Raw genomic sequence first — 23,627 nt, forward strand, 5'->3', positions numbered from 1 at the left:
GTCTTCTTAGTTACCATGTTCTGTGAAGAGTAATAATGAACTTATATCATAACTCCTCAAATAATCTTGAATAAATATTCCAACCAGTTTTCTAGCGAGCAAAAATGTTATTGGAATGTTTTATATAAAAATAGTTCCCAATGCAGACAATTTTATCCATTCTAGACGAAGATCGAGAGAGAGAGAGAGAGAGAGAGAGAGAGAGAGAGAGAGAGAGAGAGAGAGAGAGAGAGAGAGAGAGAGAGAGATGGGACGATCTACCTTCCTCATTTAAGGGAGGATCTGTTGCACTCAATCTGAGGGCAACACATTCTTTAAATTCAACACATATTTTTGGAATTTTAAAATATTTTAAGTCTTGAAAATCTACTATGAGCAAGAACATTAAATAATAGTTATTGAATACAAGAAGGTGATACGTGGACATTAATTCACATTACTTTTTCGTATTATGAATGTTAATCTCAAACGCATATTAGGAATATTTCAGTTACTAAAACAAATCCATTAACTATAAACTAAAAAATCAGACCAAACATTTAGTTAACATTTGTCATTTAATTGTATATACAACACAGTAACTTACCTCTACTATCACTTCACGTCAAAACCTGCTGTTTTTACAAACATCCTGACTTAAGACATACATTTTTTTTTACAGAATTGACTCATTTTTCTGCTCTAAGTTGCTGGCTCGGCTGTGTGTGTTCTGCCCTAGTGAAGCGCAGGGCCTCCCCGGCCAACCTTTTTAATATACGAGAGCAAATGTTTACTTCCAGACTCGCCAGTGGAAGAAAACACAGGCTTTTTGAAGGTTAACGCGTTGATTTTTTTCGGGGTTGTATTCTAATCACTAACTACGCAGACAAATAAATAAATACTGGAAATTGATGCGTATGCACAGGCTCATATAAGTATACATACACACATGGGCAAACAAGCACACACAGGAACACAGTCAATTGCAAGCACCCACTCACACAAACAAACACATACAAACGCAATGAAAAGAGTATATATAGGCTTTGACGCACATACGCGCAGCGGATGAGTATGCGTACTTTCAAAAACATATATAAGTAGGACGTCCTCAAACAGGGACAAATGAGTACACATGTACTCACACACTCGAGTGAGAACCAGACGGAGTGGCTGGAGTTCAAGGAGCACACAGGGAAGTGTATGAACACGTTCACTCAAACGCACACGTCCTCACGGACGAGTGGACAGCGCTCTGGAGTCCTAGTCCAAAAGGCCCGGGTTTGAAACCCGGTCGAGGCAGAAACAAATAGGCAGAGTTTCTTTCACTTGTTGCTTCTGTTACCTTAACAGTAATTAAGTACCTGGGAGTTAAACCGCTGTCTCGGGCTGGATATGTGCAAATGTTTGCTAAAGAGAAATAAATGTAATAGATACGATAGAGGAAAATAGATCGGGAGTCAGTACAACTATCAATTAGAATGGCGGGGCCCAAAAGCTCTATCCTAGAGGCACAAATACTAAATACTTGGATGTAAACACGCACATCAATAAAGACACACGCATTCAGGCACTCAGAGAAACATGCGCAGTCACTCAGGCCAACAAATACTTCAGAAAAGTTGTACTCTGAGAGTGAATTAGTTCCTATGACAAAAGAGAGACATCACCCCCGAGTCTTCACGCTTAACACATCTATATACACACGAATTCTGCAATGTATATAATGTTGACGTACTAATGTGAAGACCAGCCTTCAAAAATCTAAATAATTTTGTAGGAAAGAGTACACAACACACCTCAAACCATTACTGAAGCAAATGGTTCCAACACAGAATCCAAATCTTGTCAAATCACAATTTGATAACTTGGAAATGGGTTGTTCCTGCCCGATGATGATAGACTATGCAATCACATCGTTGTATAAAATGGCCAGAAGAGGCACTGTCATGACTGACACTATAATGAGAGTATGGAGATGCCAGAGACTAGACCTGGGGCCAGATTCATGAAGCAGTGTCGCAAGTACTTACGAACGTGACCATCTTTCCTCAATCTTTGACGGCTTTGGTTACGTTTATTAAACAGTTTACAAGCATGAAAACTTCCCATTCAACTGTTGTTATTGTTATAAACAGCCTCCTGGTGCTTCGAAGCTCATTAACTATTTAATAATTGTAAACAAAGCCGCCAAAGATTAAGAAAAGTTGCACAGATTCGTAAGTGCTTGCGTAACTGCTTCATGAATCTGGCCCCTGGTTGTTTCGAGCTGTGTGGGACCATAATTATGAGATGGCCAACATATGGAAAACTTTCACTTACTGTCAATGGTTCAGTGATAAAGTTGAAGAAGTACAACAGCCTTGGCCTTGTCTTGGCCACCACAACAGGTGATAACGGCAAATATGGTTTTAATTAATAAATGAGAAACCCAAGTTTTCAATTTATTCCTCAGGCTTTCTGATTTGAGAAACACTGAATATTGACCAATCAAAAGCTATATCAAAAAGGCAAAAGGTAAATCAAAAATCTTTATCAAATCTATATCAAAAAGGCAATTGAAATTGTGATTGACCGCTAATGAAGCACGGTTTGATCTGTATTCATATAACTTTTCTCCACTGATAGTCTGATTTTCCCTGAACTCTTCAAGACGACGTACTTCATCTATCTTCTAGGTTGTTGATCTCAGCTCTGAGTGACTGTCAGAGCTCGATCAGCTCCTAGGGAGACGTCCTAGCAGTGGTCAGAACTAGTCTAAGCCCGTTAATTCTTCAGCACACCACTGGAAAACCAGTTATAGAGCATTCACTTAACACAACCATCCAGCAACTCTCGCCTCACCTAAGATAGATATAAGAGTAAACGAGAATATATCTTATATATTTGTGTATATAAATATGAAAAAAATATCATTTTTGTACATAATTACTTTGTCATCAAAGATAAAAGTTAGTTCCAACAATTCCTGCCTCAGGCAATTAAAAAAACTGTTACAAAAAAAAATAAAAATGTAAGATTTTAGCGTTAAATTAGAGTATTAATTTTCGAGTGTGGTAAAGCCGTCCCGAGGGTCCACGTGGTGGAGCTCTTGACAGTCACAGTCATAAGAACTGGCAAGGTAATTAACTGTTGGTTATGCCGCCTGCACGCCTCTCCTCGCCCCCCTGCCACCACCCTCGCCCCCTGCCACCACCATCGCCCCCTGCCACCACCTCCCAAATTAAATGTTGGTCGGGGGATTTCAGAGAGTCAGACATGATCACGGGCCGCTGTGGTGGTGGTAGTAGGCTGGTTGATGCTTCTGTCTTTACCACATCGTGGGATTTTTGTTGTGGCATTAACCTATTACTCTCTCTCTCTCTCTCTCTCTCTCTCTCTCTCTCTCTCTCTCTCTCTCTCTCTCTCTCTCTCTCTCTCTCTCTCTCTCTCTCTCTCTCTCTCTCTCTCTCTCTCTCCTCTCTCTCTCTCTCTCTCTCTCTCTCTCTCTCTCTCTCTCTCTCTCTCTCTCTCTCTCTCTCTCTCTCTCTCTCTCTCTCTCTCTCTCTCTCTCTCTCTCTCCCTCTCTCTCTCTCTCTCTCTCTCTCTCTCTCTCTCTCTCTCTCTCTCTCTCTCTCTCTCTCTCTCTCTCTCTCTCTCTCTCTCTCTCTCTCTCTCTCTCTCTCTCTATGAATTAATTCAACAAGTGGTTTGGGAAACTGTGTAGTAAATACCATATATATTTTTTTTAGGGAATTGAAGTTTGTGATATGGATGAAAAATGCAGATATTAGTTATTGAAAATTAAAATGGTTATTGGTTCCTTTGAATGAAAGAAGATTTACTGTTACTTGAATGAACCGAAGTAACTCTGGCACTGAAACTGGTGCTCAAGTCAGAACAACAGCTACAATACTCTAACTTGAGCACTTTATTTAGAATGCAGTGGCATTATAAATAAAGTTCAAATTTTCTAGATATTGAGAGAAAACACGATAAGTTCTCTCAACAAATCACTGAATAAAATTTTCTTCAGTGGTTTCTTGATGGAAAGAATGTCATCCTCGTACACAATCAACCACATACCTCTTTCCCGTCTGTCCCAATCGCTGCTTCAACATACCTTCTATGCCCTCCTATCCATAATTCTACCATTTATCGCCTTCGTACCCTTGTTCCAGAATATATTATTTCTTTCCCGTTAGTCCTACAACCTGTACTGCCCATCTGTCTCATCTCCTGCAACTTCCCTTCCCACTTACCACTTTCCCACTTGTTCCTTTATCCCCCTGGTTCACCACCTACCACTTTCCCTCTTACCTCCGCCTGTGACGGGGAATGTTGACGCTGTAGTGATGACGGAGACGGGGAACTGTCGACGCCGTGGTGTGGGTGTAATTCAGCTGAGGTGATCTCTCCCGTCACCTCCAGGGACGGGAGATACTCCCCAACAAAAGCCCGTTGATGACAGTTTGATGGTTATAGATCGTTTTGGGCTACAACTTTTTTTGGGGGCAGTGGTTGGAAGAGCTATATTTCATGGTGTGTCGGAAGGGTGTCAGCTCTAGGTGTGTAGTGTGGTATCCGGACATGGTGTGTGGTGGCTTGTTAAGTTTTGGTCTGTGTGGTGGGTTGACTGATTAAGATAGAGGTACAGCGAGAGAGAGAGAGAGAGAGAGAGAGAGAGAGAGAGAGAGAGAGAGAGAGAGAGAGAGAGAGAGAGAGAGAGAGAGAGAGAGAGAGAGAGACAGACAGACAGACAGACAGACAGACAGACAGACAGACAGACATTAGACAGATATGAGTGGTCTGGGGTACGGAATGGACACAGACTAGTCGGGATAAGCCCAGGGTGAAAGCTTTAATAAATATAAACTGTACGTAGCCCCTCGACCCATGCGATTTTTGTGCTGTCTGAAGTTAAATCAATCCCAGACCGTCCAAGTGGTTGGGCACCATTCCTTTCCCCCGTTCCATTCCGAATCCTTATCCTGACCACTTCCAAGTGCTACATAGTCGCAATGGCTTGGTGCTTTCTGCTGATAGTTCACTTACCTTTCCTTCCCCCATCTCGGCTGCTTATGACCTTCTACTCATAAATCTTCCTCATATATCTTAGCCGCCTCACACACCTGTCTCACCCATATTTTTTTGCCTTTTTCTCACACCTGTACATCCGCATTGTAAACTTCCAGTCACAGCTTTCACTAAGAGCGCCAGCGTCCCAACCCACTCCTTCCTGGCTTCTACTTCTCTCTCTCTCTCTCTCTCTCTCCTATCCCACTACCCCTCTACAATTCATTCATCCCGTTACCTATCCTCCCAGCCTCTCTCTCTCTCTCTCCGTATCACATCTCAGCCTCACCACACTCGTGTTGACGCCCCAAATGAGAACTTTATAATTAATTCTTCTTTTGAGCTCACGGAGTAAAATGTTCTAATGAAATTCCCCCGACCCCTTGATTGATTGCATATCGACCGGGGGGAAAAAATATCTTGTCGTGTTTTTTGTTTTGTATTTATCACGAACTAATTAGGCGGCGCTGAAGAAAAAACCACACGGAGAATTTCGTTTTATACGGGTTTAGTCAAAATTTCAATCACTCAATTGACTTTACTGCTGAGCGTGACAAGAATGAAGCCACGAGCCTCGGTAATACAGTGACAAACACGATCATAAACCAGGGGATAAAAAGCTAGGATAAGATAATAAAAAAGAGGAAGGATGGACTCTGAAAGTCAAGGCAGAAAGAAGAAAACATTACACTTAGCGAGAGAAATACTGACAACCAAATTAAAGAAGATTTTCCAGTGTAAAACCTTTGTATCTGGAAATCTAAATGACGGTTTTGGACCTTTAAAAGTAATGTTGGACAAGAGTGCTTCCGAGAATTGAAGGAGGAACCAGGGCACATCCCTGGAAACACAAACCGAAATTGTCTCTATTATCCGCTTGTTACAACTTGTAATAAAAGTGTTACATCTTGGCTTAACGTGTTTATGACGTATTAGAACGTTGTTGCAACTTGCTATATTAGTGGTTATAACTGGTTAGGAAGTGTTAAAACTAGTTCGAACATTGTACAAACGTCGTAGTTTCGGTGTGTTTGGCGGGATCTTAGGCGATGGGATGAACTCTTAAATCCAAAGCCAAATCAAACAGCTAATTATATTTCTGAACTTTATCCCGTCCTTGTTAATCCACTTTGCGTTAAGGTGGTCAGCTCATGTCAGACCGGAAACTAATTCTATAGAAAACATAAAAAGTGCTAAAGTTATTCTCGGAAATTAAAATTCTCAAAAGGGAACAGTATATAGTGAGCTAAATTTATATTCTCTAGGAAAAACAACTGTTGCATTCCAATTAAATGAAAGTCATAACAATGGGAATATTAATAGGGTGCTAAAATTCTAAAAAAAAATCATGTATAAAACAATAGATACAAATTGTATAATTTTAGATGCAGATAAAGACCTGGGTCAAAAATACAGTTTGGAAACCGTGTTGTTAATTAACTGAACAAGTGTGTCTCTGTGACAATAAACGTCGGGGTCTAGAAGACCTTTTGTTGTTTATTGTGTGTTTCTACACCCAAACGTGTAGCGTTTGGGTGTAGCGTCTCGGGCTGGCAGGCGTGGGTGATGTTCGAAATTCAGTTTCGAAATATATTTCGAAAAACCACACGCAACTTCATCTTATAATCCCGTCGTCGATATTGCTATCAAATTTTAGTTTCATATTCCATTTTATTTGAAGTACGTTTGTTCTCGTAACACTTCACTTGGGTTAGAATTAACTTAAAATCTCCGTGGCATTCATCCGGAAGCAGGATATTAGCATCGTTCTTTGGGGGTTACAGATGGTCGTCTCTTCATTAAAAGTTGTTTTTAATTATGTCGTTCAGTGATGCTGAACTTTACTTCATAAAGTTTAGCATCATTGAATTTTGTTTTTACAATTTTTGTTGCACTCAACTTATGATGTATATATGAGTAAAACTGCTGAAGGTCAGCTGAAAAAAAAAATCAGTGGTGAAGTTTTTGACAACAATGAGAGTACTCCACAATTTCAATAGATGATGAGGTGATTTTTTTGTCACATCAGTTAGATCTTTACCCCTTCTTTCCTCACTGCCTCCCTCCCCATCTCCTTGTCACCCCACTGCCTCCTTCCCCTTCTCCTTCTCACCCCACTGCCCCCTTCCCTTCTCCTTCTCACCCCCACTGCCTCCTTCCCTTCTCCTTCTCACCCCACTGCCTCCTTCCCCTTCTCCCAGCCTTACTAAACACTTGCAAGACCAAACACGTGGTTCAGCTGGCGTCGTGTTGATGGTATTGTCCTGGTTTTCCTACTTGCTGTTATTTATTAATTAACTTGAGAGATACCGAATTAAGTACATGTTTTTCTATCTTAAAATTTAAAACGTTTATGAGTGATGACAGACGAGCATAACAACACCTTTAAAGTAATTATTCAAGCCTTGTAAGCCATATTTATTTATTTATTTATATACAAGAAGGAACATTAGATTTATTAGAGTACAGACACTTGAAGTTTGATATTCTTGTAAAGTCATTAGCACGCAAGCGTTTCGGGCAGATCCTTAATCTATCATATAATTTTAAGAAGATAATTATGTATGTGTATATTATTAAAGTCGCTGACTCATGCTTTGAAAATAATGTATCCTATAGATTTAACATTTTTCAATAAACTTTGCATCAAATTCATAGCTGATGCACATTTGGTGTTTAAGAAGTTCGTAAATTTTTTGTTGACCAAACCGCACACTAGAAGGTGAAGAGACGACGACGTTTCGGTCCGTCCTGGACCATTCTCAAGTTAATTGTCTTGATATTTTTAATTTTCCGCCACGTTATTGTGACTCCTCATCTTCGTCAATTATTGTTTCATATTTATTACACTTACAGAAAGTAGAAAGTATCTTATGTATGCTTATAAATAAATGTACATAAATATTTGTGTTCTTCACAATGATTATAAGGATAACCATAACTTAAGACAAATCATGTGCAGGCGATGAGTCACAATAACGTGGCTGAAGTAAGTTGACCAGACCACACACTAGAAATTGAAGGGACGACGACGTTTCGGTCCGTCCTGGACCATTCTCAAGTCGATTTTGAATGGTCCAGGACGGACCGAAACGTCGTTGTCCCTTCAATTCCTAGTGTGTGGTCTGGTCAACTTAAGATAAATCATATTGTTCATTCTACAAGACTTACATTCTTAATGAAGTCTACCCAAAAGGATCTGCATTAGATACCTGTGGGCCCTCTCCAGATATTAACAATGTTTGAGAAAGTGTCACTATATACCTTAATAAAAAAGTTCCTTCAGAGCCCCACCTAATTCACTAAGTAAATCTTGGTAACTCACAGCTGCGGACTCCAGAAGCAATTGTTGTTCCATATTACCTCGGGACTCGGTATGTTGGCCCTGGGGGACCCTGCATTTGGCTTTTCACTACAACCAGATTTTCTTATCATTTCTTTTTGTTCATTTAATCTCTCTCTCTCTAGCGAATCTATTCTAGATTTTCTGAATGGTGCTTTCCATTCAAGATAATGACTTGCCTTGGGTCGAGTTTCACTTATATCACAGATTTATATATCAACAGGATTTTTTTTTTAGAAGATTCAGCAGCGCTTAGAGCGAAATACAGCCGCCCAAATTGAGTGAAAAAAGACGTCATTTGATGACGTATTGTGGCAGAATTGTCGTGGGTTATCTTCTTGAGGTTATCTTGAGATGATTTCGGGGCTTTTTAGTGTCCCCGCGGCCCGGTCCTCGACAAGGCCTCCACCCCCAGGAAGCAGCCCGTGACAGCTGACTAACTCCCTGGTTATCACCACTATTCAAAATATTGGAGTTTCAGACACTCGAAACAGGCTGATTGGTGTTTCAATAACCCGCCATTTGCCTGTTAGGTGTTTCAACAGCGCACCACGTGTCTGGCAGGTGTTTCAACAGCACACCACGTGTCTGGCTGGTGTTTCAATAGCGCACCACGTGTCTGGCAGGTGTTTTAGTAGCATACCATATATCTGGCGGGTGTTTCAGTTGCACCCTATACGCCTATCTGCTGTTTCGGTAACGCCTCCTATACGTTTAGTAGGTGTTTCAACACCTGCGTCTGGCAGGTGTGCAACAACGTCTGGTAAGGACACAGTCCAATCCTAGGCCAGTCCTTAACTGTAGCCTCTGTTCACCCAACAGTGAATGGGTACCTGGTTGTTAAACGATTTGGTGGGTTGTATTCCGGGGAAAATTAGAATTAAGGACCTGCTTGAAACGCTATGCTTGCTAGTGGTTGTATAAGAATTTATTATACATACATACATACATACATATATATATATATATATATATATATATATATATATATATATATATATATATATATATATATATATATATATATATATATATATATAGGGAAGGGGGTGGTAGGAGAAAAGCACACAGAAACTGTATTGGAGGGGACCTACATTCCCTCCAATGCTTTATGTGTGGTTTCCTCCGAGGCTATGAGTCCCCCTTCTTCCAGCCAGAGGTGGTACTCCCTTCCCTATATATATATATATATATATATATATATATATATATATATATATATATATATATATATATATATATATATATATATATATATAGTCAGAAATTAAAGAAAATAGAAACCACAATGCTATTGGAGTAAACTATAGAAATAATAATAATAATGAATTTAATAAGACGAATAATAAAGTTAAGATGAATCAGTAAATATAGAGGTGAATAAAATAAAGCGTGGTATGGATTAATACGTGAGATGTAGTGGATGCTAACTAAATATACGGAATTAGGAGCAAATGCAATCAGATATAATTGGGAGGAGAATCACCTGCAATAAGCGATGATTGCTTGCAAGAAGGGATTAGCAGCAAAAATTTAAGTCATAAGCACATTTAGAAGATTAAATTTAGATGATAGGTTGTGTGTGTGTGTGTGTGTGTGTGTGTGTGTGTGTGTGTGTGTGTGTGTGTGTGTGTGTGTGTGAGTGTGTGTGTGTGTGTGTGTGTGTGTGTGTGTGTGTGTGTGTGTGTGTGTGTGTGTGTGTGTGTGTGTGTGTGTGTGTGTGTGTGTGTGTGTGTGGGTGTGTACTCACCTAGTTGTACTCACCTAGTTGTACTTGCGGGGGTTGAGCTTTGGCTCTATGGTCCCTCCTCACAACCGTCAATCAACTGGTGTACAGATTCATTTATTCATAAAAATTCATAAAAATTAATTTATTTATTCATAAAAAAATTACGGTCAAGGACAATGTGGTTAAGCTTAGAAGTGTTGGAAATGTCTTCATTTCTCGGAAAAGATGTTCGTCTGTGAGGCACTAAGCAAGAGGTCGCAGGACGTCTATAATAATTAACCACGTGAGAAGACTTAGAGTGCAGGATGACAGAAAAATAGATGCAGCTTTGAAGAGCTATACGAGGATTTCAACGAGGAAGATAAATAGTGATGGAACTAGTAACAAAAGCAATCGAGCTGGAACATATACTAGAATATATTATGATATAATGGCTTTAAGAGGCTGTAAGGGTACTTTCATTGCCACTTCACTAGGTCCAAGTTATATCACTATCCTAATGATCGCTGGAGACTATGACAGTTCTTTGACGAACTAGCTGCCTACTAGTGATATCAACAAGTTGCTGCCCACTAGTGATATCAACAAGTTGCTGCCCACTAGTGATATCAACAAGTTGCTGCCTACTAGTGATATCAACAAGTTGCTGCCCACTAGTGATATCAACAAGTTGCTGCCCACTAGTGATATCAACAAGTTGCTGCCCACTAGTGATATCAACAAGTTGCTGCCCACTAGTGATATCAACAAGTTGCTGCCCACTAGTGATATCAACAAGTTGCTGCCCACTAGTGATATCAACAAGTAGCTGCCTACTAGTGATATCAACAAGTTGCTGCCCACTAGTGATATCAACAAGTTGCTGCCCACTAGTGATATCAACAAGTTGCTGCCCACTACTGATATCAACATCCTGCTGCCCACTAGTGATATCAACAAGTTGCTGCCCACTACTGATATCAACAAGTTGCTGCCCACTAGTGATATCAACAAGTAGCTGCCTACTAGTGATATCAACAAGTTGCTGCCCACTAGTGATATCAACACGCTGCTGCCCACTAGTGATATCAACACGCTGCTGCCCACTAGTGATATCAACAAGTTGCTGCCCACTAGTGATATCAACAAGTTGCTGCCCACTAGTGATATCAACACGCTGCTACCCACTAGTGATATCAACAAGTTGCTGCCCACTAGTGATATCAACAAGTTGCTGCCCACTAGTGATATCAACAAGTTGCTGCCCACTAGTGATATCAACACGCTGCTGCCCACTAGTGATATCAACACGCTGCTGCCCACTAGTGATATCAACACGCTGCTGCCCATTAGTGATATCAACACGCTGCTGCCCACTAGTGATATCAACACGCTGCTGCCCACTAGTGATATCAACACGCTGCTGCCCACTAGTGATATCAACACGCTGCTGCCCACTAGTGATATCAACACGCTGCTGCCCACTAGTGATATCAACACGTTGTATTTGTTGGAGCAAGACATCAAATAAAGCTCGTGCAGAAAGGTCACAAATGTCAAGCATTTGTGACCTCGGGTCGTCTTTACACACGTAACGACCTCAAAGAACAAATCGTCATCACTGCACAAAAATGGACTGTATATTTTATAATAACAGGCAGTTGCAGGGGGAAGATTACCTCTGACTGTTGTTGGCATTCTTTGACCTCGCTCTCACTCCTGCTCCCACACAACCTAAAATGTACAAGATTATGTTTTCCCTGAGCACGATCCAGCAATCGATTTACAACCAGTTCCCCGGTTACTGGTGCTAGAAAAGGGGAGGGGGGGGAAGGGGACAGTTAAATGCCTTAGCCCTGTTCTCCACTCGGGCCCAGTGCGTGTACCTGTGAAACGATATTGCATGCAAGGCGAATGGTAGAGTGTGCACTGCATGTGAATAATAATGTTGAAGCATTAAAGTTTCTTGTGTTGGTGATCTCAGCTGAAACAACATTAGAAGAATTAGGAATGGCAACAACCGCAATACACCCTGAATGAAATTAGACCACAGTTTGTACCAGTTAGTTGTTAGTGTCTAACAGGATTGTCTAACTACACTCTTCACTTACACTGTACTACTCTGCATGAGGACGTAGACTGAACTATGTTCCTAGAGAATTTGGAGCATAGTTCCAAGTCTATCTTCAATTGGCTCTAAGTGGACAAAGAGAGTTAGATACTTTAGGTGGCGTTAAATTGCAAGGATCTACAAGCAAAATTTGAGAGCAAGATGCTGACTGTGGACAAAGTTGCAAGATATTCCACGTGACTTTTAGAGTATAATATGCTCGAAGAAGACTTAACAGCATGTTCCTCCATGAAAACTTAAACTGCAAGATGACCCAGAACTACTTAGACTACTAGATACTGTAGTGGAATTACACTGTAAGAAAATGATGCTGGTCTTAGATTGTAAGACACTCTAGGCGGGAGGGAGGGGGGACTTAAACTGTAAGGGGGGTCTGACGGGAGTTTCTAGACTTCAACATTAGAAGATGTAATATCAGGAAGTCTTAAAAAGGCAACAGGAAGCTTGATCAAAATAACCAGATAAAAGAAGGAGAAAGAAACAATGAACCTTATACAGAAACACACGGAACTGTGATCATATTATAATCATATTCATGTAATATGGTTAACATAATTAGGGAATAACGACTCGCTTTTAACACTATATAAGATTTGACTGAGTTGAGAGGTAAGCTCGTAACCTGTGGAAGCAGAAGTTCACGTCTCAAAGAAAGAAGAGATTGAGGGGGCACTTACAGATGTATAAGACACTTGTGAGTAATGATTACAGTTAAGTAGAACAGAATTTCTAGGTACAGCAATAACAGAAGGACTTAGAGCGTAGAGCAGATATAGAAATGAAACACAAGGATAAGTGACTTTCCAGACAGAGGTTTTTCTACTTTGAAATGAAAATACATATATGCAAAGCTCTTGCTGTAAGGTCACGAGCAACATGGATAATACCTTGGGGTATTTTCAGAAACGAAAGTGTCAACGAAAAATCTTCAACACGACAAAAATGTATTGTATATTTTTTATATGACAAAAAGCTGCAGGTGTAACCGTTGAATTACTCCGGCTAGCAGGCTCTCACTACCTGCTGTTTTCTCTACTTACGACTTATCAGAAAATACGTACTGGAACATGATCCAAGAATCAATTTACAACCAAGTCCCCCAGTTACTGCAGGATGAATGAGGGCGAACGGATAAGGATCTTTTCCACGTCGAAGTCTCATGCCTAATGGCTGAAGCTGTGATCCGATATAGCATCTTATCATTGGAGTCTTATCATTTACGGCGCTGCGTTCATATTCCACTAGCTCCAAGGGCAAGCAGCGAGCGCTGGAGAGGGAGAACGAGACTTAAAACACCCAGTACAATTATGATTAAGTCTCTCATACATTTCCCTGATCGTCCAAGACGATTTGGAGCATAGTTCCAAGTCTATCTTCAAGTGGTTAGGCACCATTTCTTACCCTCCTCTCGCCCCTCGTCCCATCCCAAATCCTTATCCTGATTGATTGATTGATGAAGATTAAACCACCCAAAAGGTGGCACGGGCATGAATAGCCCGTAAGTGGTGGCCCTTTGGAGCCATTACCAGTATCATTAGCTGATACTGGAGATCTGTAGAGGTGCGACTGCACCCTGCGGAGAGGTCGTGACCTCTCGCTTATCCTGACCTTTTCCCAGTGCTATATAGTCGTAATGGCTCGGCGCTTTCACCTGAGAATTCTCTCCATCCTTCTCTCACATACATTCAGGATAGGAAGAAGTTAATATAATTTTAGATCACTCATGACTTTACTTAGTGAAGATAAACCCTCAGTGTTAAGGTGTCCACTCAGTGCCTGGAACATACTTGTCTACTCAGAGTAGCAAAATTTCAGGAGTAGTGGCAAAGAGACAGACCCCTTGTGGTAAGTTAGTAAACAGCTCCCGATTCCTAAAAATTGGTTCTCACGTATGCATCGCAGGATAATTTGATGTGATATTAGAATACGTATAATGCTATAATCTGACAAATTATACGTGGGGCAGGAAAATGAATCAATGATACACTATTATGTTAGGTAGAATCACTAACTCACCACAGCTGTATAGACAAAAAATCCTGCAAAGGATTCGGTGATGTTAACAGAATATATATCACAGGAATAGAACATATATCCTCGGATCCAAGACTGCCCAACAGGCGGCGTTGTTCTCTGAGCATACTAATCACTGACGACTGAGACAACGTACGTTAGTAACTGGCCAGCTAACACTTGACATAACCCCAGGAGAGATGCCAATACCAGGTGTTCCTAACTGGTGAAGTTAGTTTGTTCCTAACTAACTAGTTAGGTTCCTAACTTGTGCTCGAGGTCTGATTGACGTCTTACTCCCGATGGCTCTTCACTTGTTCAGGATGCGGCTGTAAAAATTGTGATAAAATTCCTCCTGGTAGTTTTTTTTTGTGTATTTTGATTCAACGTTTAAAATTTATTTTCCTCGCGAATTGATATGTGTTTTTTGTTTATGGAAATCAACGGGGTTTGAATATATCTATATTTGTGTTATTTGTATCACAGTGCTAGATTTTTAGCGATCCCAAAACGTTGTTTTTAGTGGTTTTTAACCTTTTTTTTAACTTTACTAACCAGCACTTATTAATATATAATGTTGTTTATAAAATATAAAACAAACAACCCCTAGCTCTCGTAGGTAAATTAGGAACATCATACCTTAGATTCAAACAAGAAGAATAGTTTTTACGACCCAATTATCTAAATATATTAGGTTAATCTGGAGTAACTCTTGAGCCAGAGAGAGATCCTCTGCTGGATGCTGAGGGCGATGCTAAACAGCTATCTGCTATCTCCGGCTTTATAACCTTTAAATAGAAGTTGATATATTGCTCTAGATGATATGTGATAACGCCCAATTTTTGGAAAGAAACATTTAAATAACTTCGCTGTTTCAATGCTTTTAATATTCTCTCCCAATAGTTGGTGTATGTGACACTGACATGCAGGATAATAATGTACACAATGGCTGCTTTCACAAAGGTAAAGAGAGCACGGTCGAGTGGTGTTATTTTGCTCGTTTAGAGATATATATATATATAGTTATTATTCTTAATAATTCTGTTGTCAGGGACAAGAAGCATATGCAGAGTGAGTGAGCTCTCATAGTGAGCCATTGTTAGAGAGATATTAGATGGGCAGCACCCATCTTTAGTGCTGCAGAACTATATATATATATATATATATATATATATATATATATATATATATATATATATATATATATATATATATATATATATATATATATATATATATATATATATATATATATATATATATATATATATATATTAAATATGACCGAAAAAGTAAGATTAATAATTCTAACACGAATTTTCTCGATCTTTCGAACGTTTCTTTTCACTGTTGGTGGTAATTCAAAAATCAATTCTCCAAAATTAATTTTTATTTCTAGTCTGACGCGACACTTGAGCGCGTTTCGTAAAACTTATTATATTTTCAAAGACTTTAGTTTACACATACACAACTGAATAGAACTTACACATCTCCGATTTGTTTATATCTACATTTGAGTGAGGTGGATGGGGTGAGGTGGTATTAATAGGGTATTAAATTCATCAACACAAGACAGAACACGAAACAATGGGTATTAAATGGAAGTGATTGTAGAAAGCCTATTGGTCCATATTTCTTGATGCTTCTATATTGGAGCGGAGTCTTGAGGTGGGTAGAATATAGTTGTGCATTAATTGGCTGTTGATTGCTGGTGTTGACTTCTTGATGTGTAGAGCCTCGCAGACGTCAACGCAGGCGTTTCATGAAACGCCATGCAACCTCTGAAGAGACAACTAACACAACACCTATACCCCTATTAGACTATTTTACAGGAACTTCTTTTCCACAGCCCATAAAACGGAGGAAAGGGTCATGAAAGATATTGTCAGTAGAAACGTTATCCCTATAGACAAAAATCAGAAGATACAACTGACGATTTACTATAAAACCAGGAAAACGGCCAGCCTACTCATGAGAAACTCTCCAGACACAAAGCAGAACGTTTTTTAAGAGACCAACGTCGTCTATGCCTTCAAATGCCCTCTTGGGGACTGTAAGCCTCAAAAAACCCAGTATATAGGCAAGACAACAACATCTCTTTCCAGGCGTTTAACGATGCATAAGCAACAGGGCTCCATTAAGGAACATATAATCTCTTCCCACAAACAAACCATCACCAGAGAAATCTTAGCAAACAACACAGAAATCATCGATAGATACAGCGATAGCAGGCGGCTTGACGTCTGCGAGGCACTACACATCAAGAAGTCAACACCAGCAATCAACAGCCAATTAATGCACAACTATATTCTACCCACTTCAAGACTCCGCTCCAATATAGAAGCATCAAGAAATATGGACCAATAGGCTTTCTACAATAACTTCCAATCAATACCCATTGTTTCGTGTTCTGTCTTGTGTTTGAATTTAATACCCATTCAATACCCATTGTTTCGTGTTCTGTCGTGTGTTTGAATTTAATACCCATTCAATACCCATTGTTGAAAGTTTGTTCTCACCTCATCCACCTCACCCAATTGTAGATAAAAACTCAAAGATGTGTAAGCTCTATTCAGTTTCAGTTGTGTGTTTGTAAACTAAAGTCTTTGAAAGTGTAATAAGTTTTACGAAACGCGCTCAAGTGTCGCGTCAGACTAGAAATAAAAATGAATTTTGGAGAATTGATCTTTGAATTACCATCAACAGTGAAAAGAAACGTAAGAAAGATAGAGACAATTCGTGTTAGAATTATTAATCTTACTTTTTCGATCATATTTAATAATATATGTCTACAGGAAAGACTGCTACCAAAATATACTAATATATATATATATATATATATATATATATATATATATATATATATATATATATATATATATATATATATATATATTATATATATATATATGTATATATATATATATATATATATATATATATATATATATATATATATATATATATATATATATATATATATATATGTCGTACCTAGTAGCCAGAACACACTTCTCAGCCTACTATGCAAGGCCCGATTTGCCTAATAAGCCGAGTTTTCTTGAATTAATATATTTTCTCTAATTTTTTTCTTATGAAATGATAAAGCTACCCATTTCATTATGCATGAGGTCAGTTTTTTTATTGGAGTTAAAATTAACGTAGGTATATGACCGAACCTAACCAACCCTACCTAACCTAACCTATCTTTATGGGTTAGGTTAGGTAGCCGAAAAAGTTAGGTTAGGTTAGGTTAGGTTGGTTAGGTAGTCGAAAAACAATTAATTAATGAAAACTTGGCTTATTAGGCAAATCGGGCCTTGCATAGTAGGCTGAGAAGTGCGTTCTGGCTACTAGGTACGATATATATATATATATATATATATATATATATATATATATATATATATATATATATATATATATATATATATATATATATATATATATTGTGACGGTAAAGCGTTGGTGTTCGGCTGTTTCAAAAGCTCGTGGCAGGGCCTCGTCACATAATCGAAAAAAAAGAAAAGTGGGTCCTTTCGTCTGTGGTAAGGTAATGGGAAGACACACAAAACACAAGTATATAAACAATGAAATTTTAATTACTCTAGAAAAACAAGGCATGAATAAAGGTAATCACATAAAAATATGCAAGATAAGTCAACAAACAAAATAATATGAATAATCACTGGCAAATGAAAAGTTACGTTAAGACAAGTAAGTTACAGTGATAGCAAAATAAAATATAAGTGGTGCTGGAATACTGGCTTCGAGCTGCCACCTCCCTTAGTACACGAAAGCCAAGGCTTAGTCAACCAGCGAAAGATGTCAACTGCTTGGAGCACTGAGACATTCTGACGATATTAGCGCACTGCAGCCCAGACGTCAACTTGTGGCGGAGGCGGAGGGCAGGGGCGACGAGTCACCAGCCAATCAGCGACAGGCAGGCAGAGGATGAGCAGTTTGCTGGTTACGGCGGTGGTAGCAGGTGTCACTGTGTGCTGGGTACGATTTGCTCTCTGGGCAAAACGTTTGGCGATACTTGGTGAACGTATTTTGTATATAGTCTCTTGTATATTGACGTACTTATGTAGGGAAGAGCAGGCTCAATCTCTCTTTAAAGAGATTATCGTCACAATATATATATATATATATATATATATATATATATATATATATATATATATATATATATATATATATCACCCCCGAGGATCATCCCCTACAGCAGATGACTGTCACCTGGGAATCTATTTATTACTAAGTGAACAGGTCCCCTTAGGTGAAAAAAAACGTGCCCACAACCCTTTTTAGTCCCGCCGGGGATTCGAACCCAGGATTCCCGATTGTGAGTCGAGAATGAATCCAACTGTACTACCGTACTACTATGTACAAATTGTAATTAGATTACATTATTCTAGCCCAAACGCTGTCCCTCCATCCTTGCTGCATTGATCTTTCCCACTCACTTTCTGCTCTCTCTCGCTCTCCCATTCTCCCCTTTTCCATCTCCTCTCCCCTCATTCCCCAGCTGCAAGGATGCAACCCATGTTGCACATTAAGCGGTGTTCCACCAACTGCTGGTGAAGTTCACCTTTAAGAATTCATCCTGTATATCTTAATATACGTAAACTCATTGTTTATCATTGCAATTGGTGAATAGGAAATAAAGTCCATTTTCTCCTGTATTAATCTTTGCTCCTTTTTGAGTTCTATTCTATAAAATGAAATGTCTGACTGAGGCTGGAGGTCAGAGTCTTGGGGCTGACCCCCTTACTCAACTTTACATGGTGATTACTGTGGGGTAGGAACCTAACGTGGGTGGCTTTGGGTAGGTCTCCTTTGGTCCTATTAAACACAGGTCGGGTCCTATTACGGTCACTCACCCATCGAAATCAATGAAAGATAGCTTGGTAGGTCCCTAGACATTCTTCATAGAACAAAGGTGGGGTAGATGTCGACTCCAATTTAAAGCCTTCAGGTGCCTGTGATGACCCTAGCATTGAGTCGACGCGGGCGCAAGATCGACACGGAAATTTACTGAATACAAATTGCAAGCGGACCAAGGAACTCTCATCCTATAATGGAATATTCGTGTGTGATCGACAAGGAAGCCGACTGAGTTCTGACTTGTTGCATTAATTCTGCTTTCAAGAACTGTGCACTAGACAAGAAACATGTACCTGGAAGCCTTTTGAGGGTTCATTATGATTTGGGTTTCAGCAGTCGCTATCTCGAATTATTGTGCATGTAAGTGGATAGTATCTTCCATTATTGTGAGTGTTAGTAGATAGTAGCATTGATTATCGTGGATTGTAAGTTGGAAAATATTCAGATTATCGTGATTGTCAGTGGGTAGTAGCTCTGGTTATGGTGATTGTGAAGGCGTAGTCTCACGATGAGGAATTTAAAATATTTAATTTAATGTGTAACTTTCTTCAAGCCTTACACGTGATGAATAATTATTCACTCAAATCAGTAACGACATTGACAAGATAAGAGCTGGAATCTTCGATGCCTGGTTGACATAATTTAAACGTTAGTAATTATGCTATGATATTTCCAACATGACTCAAATTCATTATACAAATTGTTGGTAGGCATTGCAAACAGCCTTTGTTCTAAATCAACAATCACTTGTCTGTTCCCGGCTTTGTAGCCACTAAGGATTAATGGGGCAGCGCCCATCTTTAATCTCTCTAACAATACCTCACTGTGTGAGGTGAAGTGCAACACAGATGTAGATATAATCATTATTACTAGGAGGAGAAATGTACATTTTAAAAATAAATCTCAATTATATATTGTTTATCTTGGGATATCCTGTATAAAATTAATCGAAGTTAATAATGAAAATACAAGAATTGTCGCTGGCCAGCTGTTCACGTGAGTCTGCAAAATTTATCACAAGCATTCTTCACTTCTATCAAAGAATAATAGAAAATATATATCCACTCCTTGGCATGTCTATTGGCTCTCCTCTTGCTACTGGGAGAGTTGAGGGTTGATAATCGTTGGTGTTAATCACTTACCACTTTGCTCCACACTTTTATGATACATTTTTACCTGAAAATAATTACCAGATATCCCCAATGAGTCTCCCTTTGGCAAATCCTGGAAAAAACATCTTTCTACTGGTGAGTATGATGAGCAAATATTTCCTCATCGACATTTACTTTCACTAATCTTGGGGTAAAGTTCTTTGGTGAATAGATGAGTGAATCCTATGAGATGCCTCCTCTTGGAACTTAGAATTATACACTCACCTTAGCCAACAGTACGAATGAATCACATTAGATTCATCACAGCTCCAATCATTCTCTTTATTACTTCCCAACGGGATTTATTAACTGACAAATTCACATGTCGTGTTCTAGCTTATCTTGACCTTTTGTGAATCTTCTTTCACCTGGCTGCAACAATGGAACGAGGGTAAATAGTGAAGGACTCAAGCGTCTCTTCTTTCCAAATGTTCTCTGCCCTTTGGACTTTATTCAGACGGCCTCAAGAAATTAATTTGAAGGATTTAAGTGCGTGCAGCCTGGGGCAGAGCATCTTATGTTGTCTGAGCAGCGAGTGAGGAGTCTTGACCAATCACAGGGTAGACACGGTTCTGGATCACCTACCTTGTCATCTGAACAAATGGATTGTATAAGGACTCATAAGGACGCTTGCCTTGTCACCTCTATTGGTCTCTCTCAGGTTAAGGGACTCTTTAAAACGTCGTCGCTTGCCATGTCGTTATAGCTGTCCCAACAATCGTCTTTCATTCTAGAAACTTCAATTGAAACATCAAGACAACAGGGAAGCTAGACTTTCTATATAATTTCTGGCACTAATGTAAATTATGAACTCTCTAACAGTCCTAGATTCTCCTCGAGCCATGTGTATGAGATTCACATTCTGGGGTGTCTCTTGCGAGAGAATATAATTGTCTGGCCCCACCAGAACACCATTAATTTATATTAATTCCTTTTTTCAGAGGATAGGTAACCTGTGAGTGTGTATGTACGTTAAGCTGGTATCGAGGTTCCCTCAAGGTCGAACCTCTGACGCTCTCTACAATGCATCTCTTCAACAGTTGACTAACTCCTATATGCTTACTGTTAGTGAACAGCCGCATTAGATGAAAGGAAACGTGCTCAATCATTTCTGTCCCGCCCGGGATTCGAACTCGAAATTCCAAATTGTGAGACGAGAACGAACTAGAGAGACCCCTTATGTCCTTGATGTTATTTTTTGAGGATCAGATAATTTCACGTATTTTGTTTTTCTAAGATGCCCTGAGACTAGTCACATGTAGGTCAGGCAGGATGTTATGGACAATAACGGTGTTCGAAGTTCAGGGATACTTTCCCCAGACAGACATATATCTTCAACACGTCGAAAGTCAAATTTCCCGAGCTGGTGAAGAACCCAGAAATGTTTAATATGACTCGAGTGATGGGGATTTAATTTAAGATCTTCAGTCACCCTTTTGGTGATGAAGGTCTTTTTGGGGAGCCTTTTTACGATCAACCCTCTGATCTTTACTTGGGCTCTTTTATGATTAATGAATAATTGACCTGTTGGCAAGGTTGCCAACTCAGGCCTGCTAGATATTTACATTATCGCCCACCTTACAGTATTTCCCTGAGGCGTACTGTTTGATTTTTAGACTACGGAGACTTGTTTTGGGCAGGTACCTCCTCCACACACAATGCAGTGTGATGGTTACCACGACTGTATTTAAGTCACGTGTTCAGTTGTGTTTCACACTGGCGGGCGTCGTCAGATCAAAGCCCCATGGTCTGGCTTTGATCGCGTGGCTGAGCCTGCGTTGGAAGGTCGCCTGAACATTGCATGGTTCTGTTTAAAGAACAGACATTTCTGTTCATCTGTGGCGCCTGAAGGAAGCTCAGGCTTACCTAGAGCCGGATGGAGGTATAGGTACAAATTGCGACACCGGATAGGTGTTAACATTACCTTGCTTTCATGGAAAGTGTGCAGCCTAAGGTTTAAAATTAGATTTAGTTGGTTTTGGTATGTCAAGGATCACCTGTCTCTAGTTGTCATTCATCTTGATGTTATCTAAGGTCCGTCTGAGATTGAAGGCTGATTTAACTTTCTTCACTTTTATAATATCTATGTGAAAAAAATTATTCTCAGTATTTTGATAAATTTAGGTCTTTGCTCAGATTTTCAAGAATTGTCTCATGTGTGGCCTCGCTCGTGAACACTGTATTTAATAGTCGATTTTCTTATTTTTGTATCTGCTTAGCATGCAAATCTTATATTCATTTTTTTTTGGCTTCTCCCCATCTGTATCTCCATCAGAATTTATGTTCTGCAGTTCTGACCTTCAATGTCTTCTCCTCCTATTTGGAGTCATCTTGATTATTTCCTCCTTCGACTATTATTGCACTTCGACTATTATTTTCTAATAGATGGCTAGTGCATCTTATTGCTTCCTGAAAAATAGCTGATCTGATTGTCACTTCTGAAATGCTGATATGGATCCATGTTTCTTTGAAAACATTTATACAAATGAGATCTTCCTTATAAAGGGTTCATCCACTTTTTGTTTTTATCTTCTTAAAAATTGGGTTTGTCTCATATTGTGCCTGGAGGTGGCTTCAATATTATCACCTCTACCGATCGGAGCACATTTTGAAGATTGATTTAGCTTCCCTCATTTTTTTTATATCAGATGCCTTCTGATCTTTGCCCAAACTCTGGTATCTGATTGGTTGTTGTGCCTCCCTGAACAATGCAATGCCGATTTCCATCAATTCCCATTATGCCTACCGCTGCAATTGTGTTTCAGAGAAAAGCTAGTATGGTAGTAAGCTAAACATGCTTACTAAAAGTGTAGACTTTATCCACGATATCACATCTCCACACATAACCCAATCTTAACCACCTGCATAATCTAAACTGGCTAATAGGAGCCAGAAGTCGTCTATTCCAGTTCTCACCTGAGAGACAGATATATAACAAAAAGAAGAGAGGAAGAAGAAGTTCTTCTGGCTGGAAGAAGGGGGAGCCTTAGCCTCGGAGGAAACCACACATAACTCATTAGAGGGAATGTTTAGGTCCCCCTCCATACAGTTTCTGTGTGCTTTTCTCCTACCACCCCCTTCCTTTCGTGTTTTGTTGTGCTTTATTAGATTAGATTAGATTAGATTAGAGAGACATAGAGAGAGAGAGAGAGAGAGAGAGAGAGAGAGAGAGAGAGAGAGAGAGAGAGAGAGAGAGAGAGAGAGAGAGAGAGAGAGAGAGAGAGAGAGAGAGAGAGAGAGAGAGAGAGAGAGAGTGAGAGAGAGAGAGAGAGAGAGAGAGAGAGAGAGAGAGAGAGAGAGAGAGAGAGAGAGAGAGAGAGAGAGAGAGAGAGAGAGAGAGAGAGAGAGAGAGAGAGA

The sequence above is a fragment of the Procambarus clarkii genome, chromosome 37 (genome assembly GCF_040958095.1).
Source record: "Procambarus clarkii isolate CNS0578487 chromosome 37, FALCON_Pclarkii_2.0, whole genome shotgun sequence".
NCBI classification, from domain to species: domain Eukaryota; kingdom Metazoa; phylum Arthropoda; class Malacostraca; order Decapoda; family Cambaridae; genus Procambarus; species Procambarus clarkii.